This window comes from Ischnura elegans, chromosome 9 (assembly GCF_921293095.1).
Source record: "Ischnura elegans chromosome 9, ioIscEleg1.1, whole genome shotgun sequence".
Lineage (NCBI taxonomy): Eukaryota > Metazoa > Arthropoda > Insecta > Odonata > Coenagrionidae > Ischnura > Ischnura elegans.
Window position 1 is genome coordinate 64,389,621 of NC_060254.1, and position 24,775 is coordinate 64,414,395.

Consider the following 24,775-nt stretch of genomic DNA (forward strand, 5'->3'; position numbering starts at 1 on the left):
GAATCAATGATATATCCTTTTAAGCTACTTTTGCTGTAATATCACAAAGATCTAACTTTAATTTTTAACAAGATCATTAGAAGTTAAATGTTAAGGTTTATAATATCAGAACTACATTTAAAGAAGAGAAAAGGATTGGCACCAACTACTGTCGTCCTATTTTTGCATTGTAAGCTAAAACCAAGGAATGACATTACATTACTATCGACAAGCAAATGCTCTATGCACACTCTTGCCTTTGTAATATTTCTCCTCATATCAGGGGTTGAATCTCATTCACAAAATGAAATGCAACTCTCAGGTATTAGTCACATACATGTACATGGATAGAAATTTTTGACAACGCACTCAATAGAACGGCTAATGAAATTCATTTTTTTCTCTGCAGAAGAGAGAATTTGTTCATTAAGAAACTTAAATTTACTCCTCAATAGCCGGAAAATAGCTCATTGAAAAAATATTTTTCAGAATCTCCACAAGTGTTCGATTTAAATGTATCCATCCAAAAAGTATCCACCCATTTCTCAAATTAGGGTCTTCCATTGAATTTCGCATTCTGGAAAGTCTCTCATTTCAATCATGCGAGGGGAACAACAGGACATAGGGAACCTTCGTAAAACTATTAGTAACATACACGACGTACCATTCACGTATATTTATTTTTTAAAGTTATTCCATTACTAAACAAGTATTAATTTTGGTAATTTTATTTACAATTAAATATATTTTAGCATCATGTTGGAAAAATTTAAGTTGAAATATTGGGATTACAACACTGGCGATATGGAACATATCGAGCATAAAAGAAAGTCCTCTTTTTCCAATAGGAGTGGCTATTCCTCAGCACTTGAGCTCCTTTTCCCAACATTTTTCTTTTTGTTGAACCGGGTTCAAACCAAACAGCAACACAGCACTGCACTTTCATCGAACACTTCTAATTTTAGAACCAACGGATTTATTACAGAATAGTTCAGTTTTCATATATCCACTTGAAGATTAAAAAATAAAGATGTGAGTTTACACTGAAAAAAATACAGGAAACCACATTCATTTCCACCATTGATATCCGATGAAACAATTAAACAGCAAGTATTCCACCTGCATAATCATCCTACAGATGCTGAGCGTAGTCTTTTTTTAAATAATATAGCGTGTGTGTTTAAACAAAAGCATTAAAAATGGCACTTAATAGTTAATGTCCGTGCATTTATAAATTAACGCGGGGATTTGTTTGAGCACACGTCGGTTACTAACGGAAGTTGCCCGTGAACACTTGCCATTAACATGTTTTCAGAAGCAAAATCACCATAGTTCTTGTGATCCCCTCTGCTTCCTACCCTGGAGAAATCTGAAAGAGAAAGAAAACACAGAAGATTATTATGCTATGCAGTACCATATTTCAAGACCATACTAACTTCATTAATGGCCATCCACTTGTTGAACACCAAACTATATATAAACTATATGAACACCAAATATACATTTTCCATCTTTTGAATATATCTTCCTTTATTGATTATTGCGACAAATATTCAGATTTCATAAATAATAATATATAAGTGACAGCAGATGGATGACATTCATCAGAAGTATGTAAACTAAATGAAGTCCAACGACGACTTTTTCTATAAAATATTCAACCATTACTCATTTGTTATTTGATAATAATGTTGAATATTTTTTATCCATTCTTGTCTACGTTATTTACACGATTTGTGAATCGTTTTCTATACCACTATGAATCCTTTGCAATTGGCCTTTTAACTGCTTTTGGACTGGATGAGATAAATAAACAAATAAATCTTACCTTTCACTTAAAGAGTTTAAACAAAATTCCATTCATCCACCAAAAGTTTCCCCTGGTTCAAATTTATCAAGCCTCAGAAATTTTAATGCCTTATTTTTGCAAAAGGAATAGGAAAAATGTATTCGATACCTTATCGTTTCTGGCTTGATTTGGTTGAAGTTCATATATCCATGATGAAAAAGCACAAATGGTAATTTCCACACTTTTAATTCCAACACAACGACCGATCATGGTTTCAACAAATTGTATCATTTTCAAGGTGAAAAAAAATTTCAGTGAAACCGGGGTCGGTTATTGGGTTTTGGAATTAAAAATTGTGGAAATTACCATTTGTGTTCTTTCATCATAGGTTCGATACCTTAGTTTAACGCCAACTACGCAGTGGTAGTTTCCGTAATTAAACATCTTCAAAAATAGTAAAGGATTTCGAAATGGAGGAGATTGAGCGTAGTATTTAAAATTAAATTTCAACTTAAAGCCTATGATAAATAAGTGGATGATAACAAGCTGTAAGTGCATTAAATTGTAGCATTCAAATTTTTAAAATGCATCTTGCTATTTTTTAATATTCAACACACGAGAAAATCCTGTTTCAAATCATATTTAAATGCTCTCACATTTGCATCAAACATATTCTCTAACGTTTCTGGTGCCAAAAACACGATCTTCCTCGCAAATACAAAAATTCCGACCAAATTTCACGGCAACCTTTAAAGGTTAGAGAATAAAATCAAATTCCATACGCGATACTTATCCTACCCAGACTTCATTTTCTAAGCTCTGTTCTCTCCACTTAATTTTTACAGCTATTGGAACCTATGTGAGCCGGGAAGTGTCAGTACTCCATCGGGCTAGATCGACGTTCGGTTCCGTCGGCGAGCCGACTATGAAGGAGCTGAAAAATATCAGGCACGCCACCACACTGAGGACGTTTAATGGGAATCTATGGGACCGGCGGGGCAGTAATTGCTCGCCGGGAGACTCGTTTATTTTTGACGGCCTAGTTCCTTTTATGCGCACGAATCGACCCCGTAATTGGCGATGGAGAATAGCTATGGTGGGGAGGGAGGATAAGGTGGGGTTTTGGCCGGGACTGCCGCTACTGCTCAAAGGGGTAACACGGTGCGGCCCCGTCCCGTTCGCGGTGGAATCTAGTGGACGATATGGGCATAGAATTGGAGGAAGGGAAAGATAAGAAGGATCCTGTTAGTGATAATGTTACTAGATCGCTGCATGAATGGAGAGTAAATTGGCAGTGCAGCAATAATTGAGGCGGGGTTAGGAAAACAGAAAATAGGAAAGAAATTGGAACGTCGAAGGCTGAGGTGATGACGTTCTATTCCTCCTAGCATGGAATCAGAAATGAAATCAGAATCATGAATGCAAGAAAGTCAAACTATGTAGCACAAGATTTAGAGTTCAGTACTATGTATCCATTCTGTACAATCCATGAAATAATAAAACAATGTACATATACAGATGAAAAATGCAATATAATACTCTCTGTTACATTGAATTCAAAGGAACGATAGGAAGGCTTCAAATGAAATTGAAGGTCCGGGTCAAGATGATCCATCTGGGTATAAGCGATGAGAAAAAATAGAAAAATAATAATATTAGGCCTAACTTTCGCACAATGGTAAACCAAAATAAATAATTGAAAGTCAAGAAATATAACTAAACTTTTTCTTCATTTCAAAATAACCAACATGAATATTCTTTATTTGGTCAATTTCGGACATTCTAGTGTTAAACAATCAAGATTTATTTAAGAACCGCGGTATGAGTAAGATAAGGAAAACTATCATTTCCTTTCCCAGCATGTGATACTGATGAAACCTTCTCGGTTGTTCCACCAGTTGAGTTGTTTGTCGGCCGACGTTTCGATTGGCATGCCCTTTGGAGGATTGCAAAGGCAGCCATCCTACTAGCAACTCGCTAAATTCGCTCCCTGCTTCCATCCATCCTTTTTACCTGGCATGCAATAAATTCACCGCACAAGCTCTGTCCCATCTGTCTGCCGATGGGGTGATCTCATAAAATTAAAATAGTAATTTTATTACATGCATAGATAATTAAGTTTAAGTTATTAACGTATGCAAAATATGACTTCATATTTCTCAATATTCTTGTTGTTACAGTGCTTCAAAAGTCGCGAAAATGACTAAATTCTTTCGCGCTACAAGAACTCCCTGTGACGTCTGAAAGCGAGTAAGCAGATCCTCTCCATGGCAATAATAAACAGCAACGTCGATAACAAACGGCTACGACAATACTAATTCATAACTTGAAGGGTACGTGAAAAAGTTGTGAATAGTTTTTATAAATATTAAAAGAAATAAATATTTTACGACATGCGTATTGCACAATGGCTGACTCCGAATTCGTAAAGGCGCATTCTGGGAGTATTCGTTTGGCAGATTAATTCATGATCGTTTATCTCCGGCGATGAAGATTTCTCGGCGCGGAGTTGAGAAGCTACAAAATTGAAATGTAATGTAAGTTAAGTCAACTATCTCGTTCACTAGTAATATAGAGCTTGGAGAATAAATTGTACTGAGAAAAAGGTATTAAGAGATAAATGGTTTTATCGAAAACTGGGAGAAATAGTCTACTGGCACCATGTAAACGTATTATTCGAACTCTGACGTCACGATCAGCAAACATGGCAATGGGTTGTTTGAAGCGCAAGATTATTATAAAATTTTCAAAGTAGAATTCTACAAATACTACGCAGGTTAGAGAACTTCTTTTGCTATAATTTTCAGTGTTGATATTTTTTTAATCGTATAATCATCCAATTTCAGTGTAATTCCTAATTGAAAGTTTAACTTTCCCTACTGGTTAATTCTCTGATAGTTTTTATAATGGTATGGTATTGTGTCTAATTCGTGTAATTGCTAAAAATATTTCACTGTGAATTGGCTTCACGGATGTATGTGAAAAATTACTTAAAGAAAGTAAAACAAAATAAAATAAAAACTAAACTCACCTTGTAAACATCCGATAAGATTTCACCAGGTAACCTATACCTCTCGCAACTTCTCGAAAAGAACTTAAACGTTTATTTCTATTTACTTTCAAAATGTAGATGATAAAATAGATGTGAATGAAATGAAAAAATATGCGTCAAACCCATGTATTCATGACCAAATTGCTGGTCAACTTACTGAAATTTAACATGTAAATAATCAGGCCAAAGAACGTATTAATTTTTACTATATGTACTTTATTTAGTGGATAAAGAAGAGTACCATTCATTTTAAATTCAGCTGATAAAGGTAATATTTTTTCAGTTAATGAAAAGGCAAATAGCATTAAAAATATGCCATGAGGAGAAGTATGTGAGAAGTGCGTGAGAAATATCTATGTAAGAAGCATTCACATATGAGCTGAAAAGTGATATGCAGAAATATCCGCAACGATAACTGTAGATATTTTAGAAAACTAATGAATAGTTTACCACCTCTATTATGCATAGTTTAAGGTAATCATCACAACTGAAGATATGTTTGAATCTAAAATAGCTGATGACATAATCACAAAAGTAAGTGCACCAAGTTCTTGCCTCAACAATTTTTCCGGTACAGTCCAATGGATCAATTTTATCGCAAGTTCGTGAGAAACTTTATTTTCCTAAATATGATAGTAAATAGAAATAAAGTTCCGCGAACTAACAGGAGAGGAGCAAAGTTGTGAAACGAGGGCAATTGCTCGGCTATGTCAGAACAATTGGGCTATGTTGGCGCAAACAAGGAGAACTCTATCATATACAGCACCAGAAACGCATTAGTCAACCAAGTGTCATTAGGTCAAAACTAGTTAACTACTCCAACAAAAATAAATATCGAACGGAAAACGAAAATTTTCAGTTTTCTACATTTTACCGCAACAGTAATAGTTTAAAGGCTACACTGGCTGTCTTCTAACCACGTTAAAGAAGGCGAACACAAAAAATAAAAAAAACTTTTTCATATAACAGATGGTTTTTCTGTAACGCCAAATAAAATTTTTGGGTGACTAGGCTATGATACTAGAATGAAAGTCTTCTCTTTTTGAGAAATAAATAGACATTTCTCTTCAACTAGACTTATGTACTTTTTTACGTCAGTTTCGTTGGAGATCTTCGCAACTTGCCTCTCAACAGCTTTTTTCCCTCTAACAATTCTCCTGCATGTCTTTCAACGTTCATGTCGCCCTCTATCTTTGCCTTCTCTTTCTTCTCACTGATTTCTTTTACGGAACGTTTCCTTTCATTCCTCAATTCTTTTCATCAGTTTTCCTCCTGTTCTCCGGATTTTCCACAGCATTCCATTCTTCCCTCGCTAGAACTCGTTTTCTTATTCCTACACTTCCTCAATCCCATCTCCAGCTTCTCTTTTCAAAAATGTTTCAAGGCCAGACCCATGTGACGCAGGTGAATATGACAGGACTCAGTTTTACCATAATGCACCTCCAAACAAGCTTCGAATAGTGGCGGAAATATTTGAGCTCTCCAGCTCATGAGCAGCAGCCTTTCTTTCAAGACTTTCATTGCATTTTATCGCTTCAGGCGTGACGTGGTGGAAATGCGATACATCCATGATATAATGTTAATAAAAAGTGATAATTTCCAAACTTCAATATATAAATCATTTCGACAGTATATGACGTATCATTTACCTTAAAAATCATGCTGCATTATAATCGGAGTAAATTTTCTTTCGTCAATATTTCAAAGCTCAAGAAAAATCATCTGTTAGGCCAAACCTTTATCTTATTTCTTAAAGTGGAAGATGGGTTTTACTTACAAATCATACAGAGTGTCGAAACCATGGTTGGTAGTGGAGTTTTATATTAAAGTTTGGGCATTACCATTTGTTGTGTACGTTTTATCATGGACAATCTCATAGTATTTCGAAAAAATGATTCCCAAAAGCATCTCTACCAGGATATTATGCTGATTACTAAATAATTTCATCAAAATTTCCTCACCTACACTTCATGTTTTATATGTAATTTAAGAAGAAAAAACTTTAGTACATCAATTGATTTAAAATTATATGTTAATCTTTTAAGATTTTCACCTGAAATGCATGAATGCCTTCAGGCTTTCAATATGAGAAAGTGGTGAAGGAGACACCTTTTAAGTTATAATTCATGGTGTTTCACAAATGAGGAAAATGAAATGTCAATGGAAGTAAGAATAGATAAATAAATATAAAGAACTATCGTTGACCCAGCACAATATATCGTGCGCTTGACTTTTACCTATAACATAGGCTGTTGATCATAGTTTTTTTCCAAATTCGACTTATCCTGTACTATAAATATCTGTAACGTGAGAAAAATGAGAATTCAGAAAAATTTTTAATTTGCAGTTGTCGTAAATACGTACAATTCGACCAAGTATAAAGATGGCAAGGCGTTTCTGCTTTGATGACGAAATACAGAAGGAAAACATATCATTTTCACTAAACCATTTCCAAACGCCTTTAGAAAGAGAGTGAAATTCAGGCATTAAATTTCTTTTGCAAAACCATGAGAGAAATCTGAGAGTATCGTCATTCTTAGTTACCATTTATTGAGATATGCTATTGATAATTGCATAAAGAAAATTTGGGTCATGCTACTAAAACAAGTAATAAATTATTGACAATTAATTCCTAAATTATTTTTTGATTCCAAATGGAAGTCCATTTTGTGAATTCCGAACATTAAATACTTCCAGTAAAGTTGTCAACTGCTTTATTATTATTAATTATACTTTTGAAGCAACTACCATGAAGAATTAGACGAATTTTGCACTCATTAAAGCACATATGACAAATCATTTCAGATCATATTTCCAGGATAAATTTGTGATACACGTGAAAAGTATGCAGGAGAGTGTTGTGTTTTACATGGATGAAACGTATGCTAGGCTGAGTAGAAAAAAATACTTGACCGAGTAGAGCTGTGGTTACCATATAGAGTGTTATAATCAAGGGACGGCAAACTTTCCTGGTTTAATTAAAACTTTTAATTAAACTTTCAACCTTCTATAAATCACTGCTGGTCTGCAAGTTTAAATGTTTCTGCGGTGTCATTTTCCACGACACAAAGACCAAAAGGCGCTCAATACCAATGTAGAGCGCACTGTAAATTATGGGATATTCATTCCTATTCCTCAATTTTTAGCCATAATTGCTTTCTAAGATAGGAGGTTATTCAAAGTTTCTAGGTACCTAACTCCTGATTTTATAGAGAATATTCCAAAAGAGCATAAGAAATAAAATTGCACAGTTTTAATGAAAGATATCTTTTTACCATGAATGTATTACATACCATATTGAAATACCCCCGGGACATTCTCAGACTTTTAATGAAAGTTCCTTTGCAGTAACATTAATTTCCACATTAATTAGATTTCACATGCGTAATCATATGTTTGCTAAATGTTGATTTTGCAGCCCATTCAACTGGTTGGTTAAATTAATTTTTGTGTGAGTTAAAGTTGGATATAATGTTCCATGAATAATAATCGTTGGAAATACCGAAGAATTTAGAAATTTAACTTAATTGTTTTAGCAGTAAGTTACCAGAGAAGAATAAGAAAATTATTTTAAAGTACAAGAGTAATGTGTAACTATCATTCAATCAGGTTTGAAGAATATTTATAAAACGAGTTTTTGTAAAGCTAAACTGAACATGTCAAGTTTTTCACGTACAGACTCTACCAGCATTCTTGCTGATAGAAAGTCATAGGTCATTGCTGAAAATATGTCAGTACTTAAGAAACTGTATACTAACAGGAAAGAATATGGTTAGATGGCAAGGATTTTCAAATTAATCTAATGGACACTAGAGCTAACGACAACGAAATTCAACTCATCATAGAGCCATAATTGCACAATGTCACGTAGGGTTATAATTTTGTAATTCCTCCGCTGCACAAAGGCATTGTCCCTGTCACTTACATCCTCAATTCCGAATATGGATTGCCTTTTACTTTCCAGCGTGCGTTTCAAAAGCCAAGTGGTTTCTTTCCCACGCCGAAGAGAGAATTCAAGCAACCCCACTCCATGTATGCCCAGAAAGGCAAAGCATTGGGACGGGTCAAGCCAACTATGTCCTGAGCGAGAGGGCGAAAAGCAAGCAAATTCGATTCCGCTGATGTTCTCCTGTTTGAGCGGGGCTGGCCACGAAGGTTTTCAGTTCTGACCGGCCGAAAGTGAAGAAACAGAGAAGGGGATGGGAGAGGAAGGAGTATAGTGAGAGAGAATGGTATATCTCCAATACGATCTCGTCGGATATTCCGTCGGAGAGAGAAAGAAAAAAAAATGAATGAAAAGTTTGCAAGCGAGCGTATGCGTGCGCATAAAAATTGATGTCGAAGGGAAGAAAAAAATACATCCAACATCGGCTTCTTTGAATAAATGATGCGAGGATACAGTGGGTGTCGTGCGGGAGGAGTGAGATGGCTATGAAAAATTCACTCGGTAAAAAGTGGACGTAAAAGTGGCCCCAAGTCATGGATGGGGTCGTGAGATTTTTCCGGGCCCTGGTTTTTGTTTACTTACCTCTCCCACTACACCCTACCACTCTGGAATCGCATAGTTTTTTGTCTGTTTTCTTTTTCGAGGGGGCTGGCTCTCTCTCTGGCTCCGGTCCGAAGGCATAAAGAGGTCGACTTTTTGATGGGACGTCGACCGAAGGATTTTCTTTTCGGGATAGTGCGTAAGATGGGCGATTTCCGAATCTCCCGAACCTCCTGCACTCCTTTCACCTCGACGGAACCATTCCCAGAGAAAATAAAACACCCCCACCATTGTGATTTTTCCCCTCCTCCCTTCCATTCTTCCCTCCCCCAAAAAGTTTGCAGTCCAGTCACAAAAAAAACTAACCCCGAATTTGCAAACATGGTCATCTGGTCCCAGTAACGTACAAATAGTGAGAGAGCTGGAATGAAGGAACGATATCGTCAGCGAGTTTTGCTACAGCATAGCGCTCGTGTGTTTTACTGCGTAGCAAAAACACTTAAAGCTTATCTGATGCTTCTACTTCATACTGGAATTTTTCATGTAAAATTTAAGCTTACTCACAACTTCAGTCACATAACTACATACTGTTTGTAACCGCTTTGTTCCATATGACCCAAAGAATGGAAAATTGATGTAATAGTCAAACTTTCGAAACACATGGCCAAAAAAATTGGGAGCTTCTCTGATGCTTCTCGTTTATGGTGAAATTCTATATATATTAAATTAAAGATAATGAAACTTTGGCCATTTATATACTGTTTATAAGGCTCAATTCCCATATCACCGAGGGAAGAAATGGATATATAAAAGAGGAAAAGAGAAAAAGGAATTGAAAATTGAAGAAAAAAACACTGCACAATTGTGATTTTTCCCCATTTTCCTTCCATATTTCCCCCCCCCCCCCCCAAAGTTTGCAGTGCTTACAAAGAAAACGAAGACCAAATTTGCAAGCATCGTCATCTGGTTGTAATAACGTTCAAAGAGCGTAAGGATATGAGAGAGCTGGAATAAAGAAATGAAATCGTCAGCAAGTTTTTCTACAGCATATCGCTGGTGAGGTTATACTGTGTGGCAAAAAGAATTGTAGCTTAATTGATGCTTCTAGTTCATGCTGGAATTCTCTATGCAAAATTTAACTTTTCTCACAATTTCAGTCACATAATTACATACTGTTTGTAACCACTTTCTTCCATATGATTCAAGGAATGGAAAATTGATGTAGTATTACATTAGTTAAACTTCCGAAATACATCGGAATAATGGAATACCATGATTTTTGATCTACCAAGCACTCATTTTCAAGCGCATGAATACATTACAAGCCAAATTATAGTGAGATGATCTTCTTAAATTAATATTGTTGATTTATACTATTTTAATTTTTCACCTCGACGAAACCGTTCCCAGGGAATAAAAAAAATGCCACCTTTGCGATTCTCCTCTCCTCCCATATATATTTTCCCGCCACACTCGAGTCACAAAAAAGCTAACACCGAATTTGCAAGCATGCTCATTTGGTTGCACTAACGTAAAAATAGCGTAATAGTGCTGGAATGTCGGAAAGGAATTGTTAACAAGTTCTTCTGCCACGTAACGTTGGTGAGTTTATTGCGTGGCCAAATAACTTGGAAGTTTATCTGATGCTTCTCATTCATAGTGGAATTCTAGAAATTAAATTGAAGCTACATCACAGCGTTAACCATTTATAAACTGTTTAAAAGAGTTTCGTCCCATATGAGTTTCGCCCGCTAAAGTAATGAACACATAGAAAGGTCAAGGAAAAAGGAATGAAAAATTGGAAAAAAAGCACTGCCATCATTGTGATTTTTCCCTCTAACCTTCCATATTTTCCTCCAAAGCGTGTGCAGGCCTTCTACAAAAAAAAACACCAAATTTGCAAGCATCGTATTCTGGTTGCATTGACGTTCAAAGAGCGTAAGAATGCTGGAATGAAGGAATGTAATTATCAACAAGTTATGCTATTACATAGCGCTGGTGAGCTCATTCTGTAGCCAAAAAACTTGGAAGCATGATACTTCTCGTTCATACTGAAATTGTTTTGTTAAATTTAAGTTGTCTCACAATTTAACTCATTTCCATACCGATATTAAGATTTTTTCCTCAGGTAGGTAGATAAAGACAAAAAATTACAAGGTATGGAAAATTTATGTGATATTACATTAGATAAACTCCCCAAATACGTGTCGTCGGAATGATGAATGGACTACCAATTATTTTGAACTACCAAGTTTAAGGAAATGAATCACCTAATTATTGTGAGATGCTCTTCCTTCGTCTATTAATTTTGATTTTTATTATTTTGATATACTAGCTATTAATACGCATGTAATACAAATATACACTATTTAATGCATCTCTCATGGAAGTCGAAAATTCCCTTGTGATACAATGGTAGGATTTTTCATCACTACAAGGGTTCAATAAATATACCAGTTCAAGAATATCCATTTGAAAAAAAACTTGAAAAAATATACCACTCCATTACAAATCAAAACTGTTGTTGATTGATAAAAAATAGACTCATAGAAGCACTTCACACCTCAGAAAACTGCAGAAGGAAACTAAAAAATTATTTTTGGCCAACAATCTTCTACGCAATTTCAAAGCACTCCAGTTATTTCAATTTTTAATACTGTACGCGACATTCTTAACTGCAAGCGGATATCTTAGTAAAGCATATTTCCATAGCATTCTCGACTATGAGCACTGATTATAGGGCAGCTAAGCTATCGTGAAAGATTTGCGTCAACTGTTCACTTGTTCCTGACAAAGCTCATTTAAAAAGCAGAAGAAATACGGAAATGATACAAAATGGAGAACCAGTATGTTAAACATATCTCAATCATTTAGTAATTACTAAAAATGGAATAGCTAAAAAATGGACTAGCTAAAAGGATGCATTCATATTGTGTTTAATCACAGACATAGAGAAAAATAATTATCTATGCTGCAGGTTTCCTCCGTCTAATCAAATAGTCGGAAAATTTTAGCAACATTTTACGTCATTGTGAAGATGAAGGTGTCCGAATTTTGTTGCTTTTTTGCAAAATTTCGATTCTCCAGAGAAAATTTTACAACAGAATATATGTTTCAATTTGAAACTAAAACTATAACAGCGTTGCTATGAAATGCCAAGTTTATTGCATGTTCTAGACTCGTTCAGACAAAAAGTAGAAAACAGGCATTCTGGAATATTTATTATCATAACACTTCATATAACTGACCCTAAAAAAGGCTTCTCTCATTAATGAGTACTGATTTATAAAGGTTGGAACCTTCTAATGATCCTAATCTTTCAAGATCTGACCTAGTCAAGTCAATAGATCAAGTCCTTAATAGCACACTGATTTCATCTGCGTCGAATTTTTCTAAGGTGATCAGAGCTGCTCACTCAAAAACTATCGAGAAATTAGCGTCAGAACAAATTTGAATCCCAAATGGTTATAACCTAAGGAGTAACGCAACCATTTATTTGCATTAATGGCTCCACGAATGTATTTATGAATGCCCGTATGTAAGTCATACAAATCAGAGCCATCATTGTAATTGGGTGCTGCCATGGATGTATCACGCAAAGTCTAACACAGACGGACAAGGCAGTCCTTCAATACCACATTGCATTCAACTGTCCCAGAAAGGGCGTCCGAGTGACTTGAGAATGGAGAAAAACTTGATGGGCACGTTGGAAGGGATGAGGGGGGAGGCGGCGGATTACAAGGCAGGCCAAAGAGAGCGATGGAGGAGGTCACGTGGATCAGGGGTGCAAAGGGGTGAGGGCTCCCGGGGCTCTTTGAAAGATTGGCTGGGAGGGCGGTGGCCTTCTTTGGAGGCTACCGACATCCAACCACCCCCTCTTTTCTTTCCCTTCTTTGGCCTCCATTTTTAAACAGCCGACGCTCTGCTCTTCAATAAGGAAAGCTCCCATGGCTGCATAATAACAAGCATCCATCTTCCCTTCCTACCCTTTCCTCTTGTTCGGGACCAAAACCACCCTCTCTTGCCCAAAAAGCCGTCATGGGCAAAGCACCTCCTGTCGGTGAAGGGCTTTGGGAAAGGATGAAGAGAAGCAAGGGGGTTGGATAGGGTAGGAAAAAAGGAAGAAAAATATCTTTTTCAAAAAAGTATGGGCAAAAATAAGGGGAAAAAATATTCTAAGGTTATCGATGGATTCTCTCAAAAAGTTTGTGCAGCTGCATATTGGAAATATTCAGGGAACAATCGATGTTCTCGGGATGAAGCATTGCGAAGGAGATGTGTCGGAAAGAATAAGTTGGGAGGCATTCCGGGGAAGGGATAAAAAAATCTCAGAAAGATGACCGTATTCCGTCAAGTTCTGTTTCGATTCACGTGGCGGGCCTCTTTCCGGACAAGATCGGTTTTTCATTGCATATGCATTCAGCTATCTTTACCCTCAACGCTCCATTATAAAAACAATTGAGATTTATCAATCAGGTGAGTTAAATTGAAACGGACGGTTTGACCGTGCTCTTCATCTTATACCATGACATTATATTGGTCTTGATAAAACCAAGGTTTCGTTCTATTCTAAAGGTAATATCTATTACGAGTAACTGGGTATGTTGAAGCACACAAATGTGTCAACGAAGCATTCTGGGTTAAATTTGAAATATATTTGTAGATTTTCAGAATCAAAAGATATGGGTAAAGTAAATGGGAGAGAAAGCCGAAACCCATCTAAGCGATGAATCTAGATCACAAAATATCACGACCACTCACTTTATATTTCGTTAGGAAATAATGTTAAAAAAATAAGCGTTCTTTTTCATCTATATACAAGTTTTGGTGGCATATAAGAAGTTTAAATTTTTATTACAACTTCCTACAGAAGAATACGGGTTGATTATTCTAAATATCTGGTGGAATAGGAATATGTGGTAGAAAAAGTGTAAGCCTAAATAGCGTTACTTATGAGAATTCCAAAATTACCCATTACCTCTCCATGTCTTTCAGGCAAAACATAATCCTATCAAGTCAGTCACAATATTGCAGCGGATATTGAAATGAAGGAAAAGGAATGCGAGCTAAAAGTTTAAATCAACCGTCTGAGTACCGTCGCTATTGTCAATAAAGAAATACTCTTCAAAATTAAAAGTAATGGCAGGCGAAAATACGGTGATCGTTACCGTTACCAGGGAGAACGATCGTGAAGAGAGATCATCAATCAAGTATCATTAGTAATGGCCACAGTATTATTAATTATTCACATACTTTGAAGAATGAAATGGCATGATCATCACTTCTTGTATCCTGTACAAGGAAGGTAAAAATAGTATGGAACGATGCACATAATTACTGTCATTCCGTTGTGAAACTCGAACTTTCACATATTACTAATAACGACCAAAGGTATACTAGGGAACAAATTCTAGTTAAATCAATTAAAAATAAGTGGGACTTCATTCAAAATTTGCAACTTGAGTAGATGAATAGTTAATGTGTAATTTAACACGTACCAATAACATCTCATAAAATACTATGTTCAGCAATCACGAAAAGTTTTGCATGCGGCATTTCCTGCTAAAGTAACACATATGGCAATTGTATAATCGAACAACAGTAGGAGGGAACTCTTTTTACCTCAAGAGACGCTTATGATGCACAGCAACAGTTCTCATTTAACTTTTAATAGTATAAATGTGATTAGTAATGGTTAATTATCAATGTAATAACAATTAAACTAAGGGCCAAAACCTTGATGGAAGTCATATCTGCTGCTGTGCAGGAGGTAATTCGCTTTTACAGTGCATTACCTGTTATTGACAATTGCCAATTATTGCTATCACATTGGACTTCAACATTTTCCTCCTGTAGCAGATACGGAAATAACCAGTGCGCCTAATTCGTATTCATCTGATGTAATGTATTTTTTAACTGTATTTGAGACAATTCCTGAAATAATTTTCAATTAAATTTAATATAACATATTGATCGAAACTCTAAGAGAAAAAATTCTATCAATGTCTGGTTTGCAGAAGCTGGAATAGAAATTAAAACAACGGTCTTAAACGAGATGAATGTGACACAGTTTCTATATTACTTTATCGCGCTTCACTGGAAAAGAAAATAAAAAAAATAGTCTGGCTCACCAGAACGCGAAAGACATTATCAGCGAACTTCAGCTTCGAACCACTATTCACACAAATGTGATTATTTTTATCGAGCTACCGAAAAGGCCGTCCTTGAAGGGGCATAATAAAACGATGCGAGAAACTTCGATTGCGGCGTAAAAATGTGAATTTACTGCTCATGCCACATCACCACCAATGAATTTATTTTTTTCCGGTGAGATTCGTGTAAAGACGTTGGGAAATTCCAATATTTCCGCTCACGTTGCTTCATGAATGTCGGCAAATAGCGTTGCACACAGCGCGCCAAATGATCTCCTTTTGCGCTCAGCACCCGTTCCTCTGATTTTTTGCGGTAAATTTTCCCACAATCTCGCGAGATGGCAATTGGGAAAATGCTCAAGTCCAAGGGGAAACGAGGACGAAGATATTGAGCAAGAAACAAGGTAAGCCTTCGATTTCGTACATTAAGATACTGGGTAGACACTCGGCATTGTTAGAAAAATTACAACCACGCTATATGAGTAGCTATATGAGACCAGAAACGACAAAAAATTATTCAAAAACTTAATATCCTTCCTATTTTTCAATATAGATTCCAAGGTAGCACATCATAAAAATAGCATTTTCAATCCATAGGCGGAAATAAAGATGGCCGGTTAATAAATGCATAACGTTCAACTGCACTGTTAGTTGACGTTTCATTTAAGTACAGCGTTCATTTATTTTTCCCCTTCCTTCTGCCGAGAAAATGAACATACCTATCACAAATGTAAATTTTGCAATGGTAGAGCAAGCATGGAAAAATTTGAATAGTTAAATAATATTCCTGCAGCATTAAAAAATCCATACCTTGTCACAGAGTTTTCCTATCAATTAGGAGGATTTATTATAAATATTTAAGTTTAATGCAATAATGTATATGTAAAATTAAAAAATGCATACGCCACTCACGTTTAAATTTATTCTACTATGCAAGGCAATAGTATAATGGCTTTATTATTCGCTGAACATAGTTGTGAAAACTTGATGAACATAATCAACAAAGACGATTCTATTGCTGAATTCGAACATTTGAGTGATTTTGTACCAGTACTCGGAATATATTATTTTTATTTTCGGGAAGCATTGATTTTTTTACTTTATTCTAGAAAAATCCCTCTTAAATATTTTATTAAATTTTATCTTTCGGATCTTTAAAATGTTCTACTCCAGGGGAGAGATGAAGAATATCGTAACAGGGGTTCGGTATTTCAAATTTGGAATTTATGAGAGATAAGCAAGATTTTTATATGAGGCTCAGCCTATTTTCTCCTGAATATTTACAAAATGTTAACATTGAACCGATATTTTTAGGATAATGATGAATTAATTCAATGATAATTACTCTTTGTAGTCAAGTTTTTAAAAATAACCCTATATTATTTATAAATGCATAACGTTCAACTGCAGTGTTAGTTAAAGTTTCACTTAAATGTAGTTTTCTCCATTTTTCCCCTTCCTTCGGTAGAGAAGAATGAACACAGAGCTGTCATAAATTCGAATTTTGCGACTTATGAATAACCATTCCATTTGCAATCTGTACTCTCCCTAATAAAAAATGCGACATGAAGCAAAGAGTACAAGTAAGTAAATTTGTCCTTTTGGGTCTCATTCGTACGCTTCAAGTATACGCTTACTTTGTACCAAAACTTGTAAGTATATTATATAATAACTGAGTATGATTTACCAATCTTTTTCGCGGCCCCGCCATTTTTAATGCGTGGAAATGGAGGAAACTATACCAATACATAATAAAGAAAAAATATCAGAAAATACATGCAAAGGATTAGTATTTTGAGGAAATGGACATTTTTTCAATCCAAGATTCCAATCGATTGCATACTCTCTAGATTCGCCTATGATATTTACCGCTACCAAAGTATCATTAAATTATGGTGGACAAAAATTATTCGATTTTATTAAATATCGGCAGTGGATTTTCTATAGTAAAAAATAGTACACTGAGTTTAGTTACAAGTATCAAATTTTGAAGACATTAAAATAAACAGAAAAATGAAAGAGACTAAATCATTTCTACCCACCTATTGTTTAGGTAACGTCTGTTTAGAATTATTTCGACTGCAATTATGTATTGGTATAGAAAAAACAGGACCAACAATCCGTTCGAATTTTAAATTTGGAAAACGATTAGTAAATTCTATCAAAAAACAATATAGTTTGATAATTGCTACCAAACAAGCAAACATTTTCGTAAAATTAATCATCACTTCGACGGAAGTTATCAAACTCTGAAGCGTATCGAATTTATGGATTTATTTTTCCCTAACGCCTTTGGTACAATTGATAATATAATGACGTCGTAATTTTGATCAAATTAGCAAAACAATGTAGCTGGCGAGCAATATATAGTTTATTTTGGTAGTTGGACGTCCAATTTCAACGACAACCGCGATTATTTAGGAGTCTAGGTACTACTTAATATGATAGTGTGAAATTGTTGCTCAAAAATCTTAGAAAAAATGTCTATATGAATGACCAATAAAATAGAATCATGACTGATTTAGTTCGCTACTGTTAGTGCGGCAAATATAAGTACTGAAAATAATGGAATTATAATAGTGTAGTTTTATACTTGCCAAATCTGCAAATTTTTAGCTTCTATGTGAGTACAGTAATGTTTAATTTTTAGATTATATGCCGCAGCTTAAACATCAGCAAATTAAGAGCAATACCAAAAATAATCAATTTCATGAAATATGGGTGGTGGATCTTCGATAATTAAGAAATTGTGGAAAAAAACAGTAAGGAGTCGAATTATCCAAAATGGCACGTTCACTCGCTTAAACGCAAACCAATTCTCCACGCCATAGAGTTTATATCACTATTGGAGGCTCCACTAAGGAGCAATTGTGGCATTTCTGTGAAACCGGTCTCGGCGCATCAATTTCGAACTCTTTCGAACTTTAGTCACTAGTGGCGCAAGAATCTGTAGCTGTCAATGCTATTGGCTTTGATTTCCCTTCAGAACTCCTTCAGAAACATACACTGTGTACAAGGATTTTTTTTGATCATACGGAATGAGATAATGTTTCCAAATTTTTCTCTTCGATTCATTTAATTTCCTTGTCGCAACACGACGCATTTTTAACGTACACAAGTACTTGGATTCCTTTCATGTTTAATAACGGGCTTGTGAACCCTTACTATTCAAGCCTATTTTTCTAATCGTTGGAAAAGAAACATTAAAAACTAGATAGAACGAGACAGGAATGAAGCGGGGTCTTCTCCGGAGTTGGGTACGGTAAAATATCTTTTCACTCAGCGAGCGGTCACTCACCCAACTATAGACTCCAGAGAAGCGTCATGTTGGTAAATTTTGTTTTTTTTTCCGTCAAGAGAATGATCAAATATAATAATCGATGAATATAGCTATTCCAGTTGTTTTTTCCTACTCCACAGTGTTTTCAAAGTTTAACTACTAACGAAATCCGCTTCGAGAACTAGGCATGAATGGTAAAAATCAGTCCACAATCACATACTGCAACATAAAAGAAATGATCAAAAATGTAGCGTCACGAAAATGAAATAATTCACAGGAAGCTTCCGTGTGAAAAAAATGGGAAAAGATCAGACGTCGCGTCCCAAGTGTACAGAAATTTGTTCACAAGAAATATATATAATGTCCTCACATAGAATTAAAATTTTCCGGGAAAATCGTTAAGCAGGTTTCTGCAAAAGAAAAACTAGACGGAAATTATGAAAAAAATTACCACACATGGGAATCGAGCATGGAACTTCAGATTGGTATTTCAGCTCCGTACCACTGGACCACATTAACAATTCCTTGATTATCGTTTAGATGTGAGAATATTTCACTTATAAATGTTTAACTGCCTTTATTAACTATTAGATATAAAATCGAGCTAAATATTAGTTAATTAGGCTCCAGTTTGAGCAATAAACGATAAAATTCAACGCGTAGCGTATCTCATGCGGGCTAATACGTTTCCTAGCGACTGGAGCGCCGCTATTTATTGCGACAGGTGGGAATCAATGGAACGATGTGAGTGGAGAATCCTGTGTCGAGTATTTAGCTCAACTCGCAACGATTCGTCCCTCAACACTTTCACACTCACGCAATCATTTTTATCTGCACTACTCTTTTTTCAGCAATCCCTCTCCTCTCATGACCGCCATTTGATTCCCTCCTCCACCGTTTTTTTATTATCATCCTCACCTCAATCCTACCCCGCTCCGTTCGCCCGTGTCTATCCGAAAACTTCCCTTCAATCTCGAATCACATATCACATACCTCATCCGGGACACACACTTCCCAGCATGATGGGAAAGAGCTGATCATTTTTACTCGCCAAGACTCTCGAGTCAGTGTGTGCTCTCTAAAAAAAAAACTCACGGATATCTCCAGTTTCTTTTTCTTTTTTTTTCTGAATGGTTTGCAGGCACGATTTCGCCCTTTCAGCACTCTTACCGGCGGATATCTATCTAACCGCTTCGCCCGCTTCCATTACTTCCTCCTCTCCCGTCCTCGCTCGAAAGGAGAGAGAGAGTGAGGAAAAAAAGAGATATACACATTCCCCATGTACACTCTTTCTCATCCTCCGATGTTCCACATCCCTCGGTGTTATCGCTTCCGCCAAATGCCCTCTCAGTTTACTTATTCAGCGTGATCGCCCCCTTTTTTTCACCCCTGAAGTCCCTATACATCGAACATACACACACACACTCTCTCTCTCTCCATGGCCTCATAAAAGCTGACGGAAAAAGCCTAAACAACCTGTCCCACTTCTTCACACGCTTCGTGATCAATCGTTTCCACGTATCAAATCACAAATTCCCATTAATGGCCAACGCCGTGACGCTACCATGGCGTGCCCGTTCCATCGATGTGTTTCTTGGTAATGCGTTTTTTTATTTCGCTTACGAGCATCTACAAACCCCTGTAAAGACGGCCATCGGTTTGTGCTTAGGCATGAATAATGGCGTCGTCGTAAAAGTGGTGACAAGCATTTATGCCGCGGATCTATATGGCAACTTTTGATGTTTCAAAGAAACTAGAACTCGCGCTTATGGTTTCCGCCGCGAGCATTACATCTGCAATGCCCTTGTGCTACTTGAAACATTGGACAATGTCGTAGGTAACATGAAATGCGAAGGAAACTGGCGCAAAATCATTCAATATTCCGTCATTATTAGTTCCAAGCCATGTTTTTATCCGAAAAATCAAGGAAGTTATCACTCATTCTGGACGACAGTATATTGCGCTGTGAACTTTGCTTTAACAACAATAATGGGTATCCTATTTTTACTACATAAAATGGTAATTTGGTAACTTTGGCATAATAATGTAACGTCCAGAATGAGTGATAACTTCCTTGATTTTTCGGATAAAAATATGGCTGGGAAATAAAAATGACGGAATATTGTATGATTTTGCGCCCGTTTCCACAGGGCATATATACAAGAGAGGAAAGCCTAGTGTTCCCTCTTTGTCCCTGCTGCTGGTATACATCAGACTAGTTAAATGTAGGTGAATAAACATAAAACCCACACATATTGGCCATGATTAAACTAAGGACTAACACACTATCATTAACACAAAAACGACACTGAAGTTTCCATATTTTACTTTCTCTATTTTCCGTATAAATGCGACACTAAATTTCACTACGTATCTCATTATTGGTCATTCAAGCAGTGAAATTCACTATCATAATTATTGTTTATGTCATTTTTTCATTCAAAATAATAGTATGAATGAGATAACACAATAAATAACTAGGAACATAAAGGTTGTAGTGTGCCACTGAATAGTCATGGAAACACGGTTTTAGTTAACCCCCTTCTAATGAACCTCCTCCCAAAGTGTCCCTCTCTACACGATTCTACTCTCTCTCTCGAAGAAAAGGCGCAAGAAGCGCTCGAATCCGCCAGCGAATCACACGCGAACACGGGGAAAGCGCAAACCCTGCGTTTTGACATCAGGAATAATGGATAGTGATGCTGGGGAAGATGAGAAGGAGTGAAGGCGATATGGGTGGGTATGAAAGTTGATTTCATCGCTATCTCCCTCGCACATAAATATTTTATTTTAACCAAGTAAGGTTCACCAAGGCCTTTGTTCTTCTTGCAGTATAATTTCGGCTTGCATTTTTGCGCGCTTGCTCGATTATGATGACAAAATATAGTAAAACCAGAGGATTTTAATTTTTTTGTTTAAATTTCCATTTTTCTCTACTCATTAACTTAATTTCTATGAGAAAAATATGTTTTAAATGGTTTGATAAGTGACGCTAGATTCTTGTAGACCTTTTTACGATGAAAGTTGTCGGAGGAAACCAGTATTAGCCAAGTCCGAAATTTAGTGCATCAAAATTTATATTTTTCAATTTCACAACCAGTTAATGGTAAAAATTGAATGAATACTAATAAAAACACGCTTTTTAAAAATGAAAAACTATGAAAGAAAGTAAAATATTAGTTTTTTCCAATCGTAAAATTGAGCACGCCAGCCGATAAGGTTGAGAAACTTAAATATAACCCACCAATCCTTACCTCTCAGACTCCTCTCCATTAATTGCTAACCAACTTAATCTGCACCTATGCTCTATCCTTCCAGTGATGAGAAGCTATTTTTTTTTAATCCTGGTGCATTAGATATTCAGAAAAAGCGTGTTTTTATATGTATCTCTTTTTGAACGAAGCCCCAATTTTAGGTAATTTTTTTCTTACGAGCGTCATGTCGTGTTATGGATTATTTCAGCCACAATTCCAATGATGAGCTCCTCATCAATAAGACGTCTTTTTATTGCATGTTGCCCCATTTACCAATCGCGGTAAAATGCGTCCTTCATATTCCTCCATTGTCCTGAGAAATGCACCCTGCTCTGACGAATAACGAAATTTTCTATGGTGTTTACGAAAGTTCCTCGCTAAACACAACTTTCAGCTCGGAGCAACATATTTATGACGTTGATTCCATTAAATCATGTTAAATAGGTCTTAAAGAAATGGTAAGCCTAATAAATCAATCTAAAATGCATCAACGATACCTTAAAGCTTCGTCGGTGAGTAGTCAAGATATTAAATTGCCATCAATCTTTTTACTTTCAGCTACATAATTAATCCAATATTCCTTTCATAATATAATCATATAAATCTTTTTATAGATGCCACTATCTAGCGTTTTAGTCGTGGAGGAAAAGTATTGAAATACTGCTTATATTTTCGTACTGAATTACATTTTGAAATTTTGCAACTTTGGATCCATTGCATTTTCCCCGGAAGAATATGAGAACGAAATTTAATGTTTCCTCTAATCAGAGACTTTCTAATTAATTTGCAAGCTAGTGCATGGGATATTTTCCAATCATCGTAGTTATTGGCTACATTATACAAATGGTGTTGTCTTATTAATTGAAAAATATTTTTATATGGATTAAACAAAATTCAGGAGGTACTTACCCTTCAACGTAGGACTCCAGGGCTGGTCTCAATTGGTGGATTTCTCCGCCGAGAACCCAGAGGCTTCGAGGGATAGGCCTCACAGCTGTCACACAGAACCGTTGAAATAAGGTCCAATGCTTCAGGGTGAACACGATGAGCGGGAACTGTGGAGATGGGGCTGTTGAAGAAGACCTGCACGTTCTTCAGCCTTCAATTAAATGCCTCCAACTCGCACCACAAAAAACTTTTTTCAGGGACGTCTTCTTACCATTCCCATTCGTTGGATAACTTGTGCACACTTGCAACAAAGTAAAGGTTATATTGTTCAACATTATTTATCAAATCCACTTTTTGTGTCAGTTGACATTTCTCTTTGAACTATCTTCCACAATTAGTTCTTATATCCCTCCTTTTCCATTTGATTCTACCATCGAAAGGAGAGATTTTAGAAGGGTGCGGAAGAAAAAGAGAAAAAGTCTTAGGAAAGGATGACCAATCGATGGAAAGTTCATTCTTCTGCCTGCACATTCTTTTTTTTGCGGTATTTTTCTCACTTGAGTGCATTTAGTGTACGTAGAAGTTTAGAGAGCGTGTTAGTCGGTCGGTGCGAGCCCGCTTGTGAGCCTAATTTTCTTCTTGCGTCTTTGAAACAAAACTTTTGAAAAGAAAAGCCCTTCTTAAGAGGTAACTTGAGTGATTTGGTTCGAAAAAAAAAATTGAAAAAAAGGGGAAAAAATAATAACATAATCCCTTGCGGTTGAAAGACTGGACAAACGAAACCTTTTAAGCTAATGGAAAATAAAAGTTTGGATGCAAGATAAAAGAAAACGCACTTAGGAGATCTCTGACGCCTTTATTTTGTAGAATAAAGGGAGATAAATACTAATCGTTGTTTTGGTGGAGAACAGCGCAACGCAAGTAGGTGTTTGATCGGGACTCCAATTAGAATAAAAAATAGGACACTTTAAATTATTGCTCTATTCTTTGTAAGTAGGCATAAAATGACAATATTTTCGAGGCAGTCGAAATGAACGGAAATATCAACAAATTGAGATTAATATCTTTTGAACCTAGTAATCATCCGCTATGCTTGCTCATCATAATTCCTTCAAGTATTTGTTGATCCTTAAAATTTTTTAATCAACTCTATCAAGGAAATATCACACTTAAAGGTGAAAAACTTGGAAATGCATATTAACCCTTAACCAGTGACGTGCGGTCTGGGAGACCGCAATAAATCAAAAATTCATAAAATATTGCAATGCCATTTTTATTGTTTTGTTTAATTTTTCTTTGAATGCTTAACTATTTTAAAATTTATATTAAAATTTTTACACTCCCAATACGAACCAACTTGTCATAAAAAATTGTGATTTGAAGCAGGATAAAAAAACTGATGCCAAAAACACTTGAGTTATAATTATTATATTTATGTATGTATCAATATTACGCCAGATTCAAAAAAGGCATTAAATGCTAAAGTTGGAAGGCTGAGTAGTAAGTAGCCATGAAATTTATCACGCTTATTCCTTTTCTTGATGCATTCTTAGTAATTGACGTGCGGTCTCACAGACCGCTAATCGAGTTCAATTGCAAATTTACAGAAATTAATAAAAGGACCGTTAAATTTTAAGAGTGGGATGTCCTTGTTATAAAAAAATATAAAGCTAACGAGAATTATAGATATTTTGAGATCTTAATTTTGAAAATATTCATAATTTTAGAAACGCAGCGGTCTCTCAGACCGCATGTCACCGGTTAAGGGTTAAAAATTCCATCGGTTTGAATTTTATTTCCTTTGATTTCTAGAATTAAGAAAGCTCCTTCAACAAACTGACATAATAGCCAACTTTTGTAGCGTTCCAACCATTTAAATTTTCAAGGGCTAGCAA

General features: G+C 35.9%; 1 long non-coding RNA gene across 1 annotated transcript; it reads right to left on the reverse strand.

Annotated features, from left to right (window-relative positions):
- Window positions 1-1,140: 1,140 nt before the first annotated feature.
- LOC124165805 lies at window positions 1,141-24,145 on the reverse strand. Its single transcript, XR_006866325.1, has 2 exons — window positions 22,902-24,145; window positions 1,141-1,348 (listed from the first exon to the last, which is right to left on the reverse strand). It is a non-coding gene; the product is annotated as an uncharacterized LOC124165805 (long non-coding RNA).
- Between the last annotated feature and the right edge of the window lie 630 nt (window positions 24,146-24,775).